Consider the following 2,255-nt stretch of genomic DNA (forward strand, 5'->3'; position numbering starts at 1 on the left):
AATCCTAGTCTCTGATAAAACAGACTTTAAACCAACAAAGATCAAAAAATATCTTTTAAACCAACAAAGATCAATGCAACAAGAAGAGCTAACTATCCTAAATATTTATGTGCCCAATAAGGGAGCACCCAGATTCATAAAACAAGTTCTTAGAGACCTACAAAGAGACTTAGACTCCCACACAATAACAGTGGGAGACTTTAACACCCCACTGCCAATATTAGACAGATCAAGGAGACAGAAAATTAACAAGGATATTCAGGACTTGAACTCAGCTCTGGACCAAGTGGACCTAATAGACATCTATAGAACTCTCCACCCCAAATCAACAGAATATACGTTCTTCTCAGCACTGTATAACACTTATTCTAAGGTCGACCACATAATTGGAAGTAAAACATTCCTCAGCAAATGCAGAAGAATGGAAATCATAACAAACAGTCTCTCAGACCACAGTGCAATCAAATTAGAACTCAGGATTAAGAAACTCACTAAAAACCGCACAACTACATGGAAACTGAACAACCTGCTCCTGAATGATTACTGGGTAAATAACAAAATTAAGGCAGAAATCAAGAGGTTCTTTGAAACCAATGAGAACAAAGAGACAATGTGCCAGAACCTCTGGGACACATAAAGGCCTCCCTCTCTCCTCCCTGGAGACAAAGATTCTGAGGACGCTTCTTGAAGGCACCTCAGAAGGTCTCATTGCCCACATACATGGCCCATTCAAAAACCTCTCCTTGTGTCAACTTTTCCTCCTTCCCTCCTGGATCCTCAGTTCTGCTCCTAGAATCACTTCCCACACAAACCCTCTGCACCAGAACGTTGCCTCTGGCTCTTCCTTCACAGGACCCCAGGCTACAACAGGCTACTTTAGGCAGCATGATGACCTACATCTTTGTGCTAAGAGTAATGGGAAGCCATTGGAGGGTTGGAAGCAGGTGCTCGATCAAATCTATGTTCTTAGGTGGGCATGGTGGCTCATGCCTGTAATTGCAGCCCATTGGAAGGCCAAGGTGAACAGATCACTCGAGCTGAGGAGTTTGAGACCAGCCTGGGCAATGTGGCACACAAGGATGGTCCCAGTTACTGAGGGGGTCAGAGCCCAGGGGAGCCTCCATCAGCACCACAAAGGCACAGCCATCAGTGTTGATTGCACCCAAGTCTCCAGAATACAAGACAGGGAGAGCCGGGTGGACCTGAGATATCACCTTGTCCAGCCCCCTTCTATAGCTGATGAGGAAACTGAGACTCAGAGAGGCGAGGTCTGGGGACCACAAGTGGGACTGAACTCCTGGACACACCTCAACGTTCCTTGACCTGTTTCTGGCATCTCCTTTCGTTTTTTTGTTTCTTCCCCAATTAACCTCTTTCCAACACAGCATTTCGAGTTTCCCTGGAACTTCATCGGTCCATCAGTGTCCCCTGGTCTGGAAGATCACTGGCTACTTGCCAAGGCCCCCACGACTCTGCTGCCATCACAACCACCCTCACCAGTGTTACGAGAAAAACTTGAGACTGATGGCCCCCAAAGCTTGGAAGGAGCTGCGAGACCAAAGAATTGACTCGAACAAGTCCAGCTTGGTGAGTGGGTGAGTTTATTAGGACTCACACACAGGTCACTCCTGGGCGGCGGCAGGACAGCTCTAGAGATCTGCGCTTCCTCCCAATGCTAAGCTGCTTTCACACTAATTTTCTGACTGTTCACTTATCGGGTAAGAGTGATGGGACTGTTTTCATTGATTGGTTCTCAGATACTCTCTGGGAAGTTTGAGTTCTCAGGGACACTTGCTCCTCAGCTGGGGACCATGGCCATGGCCCACCACCTGCCCTTCAGAGTTCAAACAGGGGACATACACCCTTTATAACCTAGAAGGGACCGTCACACAACAACCACCCCAACAACCATCATCAAGAAGCCACTGGCTGACTGAGATACACGCCCTGAAGGACAAGGGAGAGAGGATGCTGGAAAGACAGAGTGACCATCACCAGGGATAGACTTCATTCTTGAAAGGACGTCAAACCTGGGGGTGGGTCTGTAGCGGGGCTGCTGTTTCTTCTCCTGTATCCAACAGTTCTAACTCTTTGGCTTTCTCCATTTTCAGCTCTTTCTTTTCCTGGCCTTCTCATTGCTGGTTCCTGCACGCCTCCCCTCTATTCTTCCCCCAATATATTCTTTTTTTTTATTTATTTTTATTTTTTTCTTGAGACGGAGTCTCGCTCTGTCACCCAGGCTGGAGTGCAATGGC

Source organism: Mandrillus leucophaeus, unplaced genomic scaffold (assembly GCF_000951045.1).
Source record: "Mandrillus leucophaeus isolate KB7577 unplaced genomic scaffold, Mleu.le_1.0 Scaffold2, whole genome shotgun sequence".
NCBI lineage: Eukaryota > Metazoa > Chordata > Mammalia > Primates > Cercopithecidae > Mandrillus > Mandrillus leucophaeus.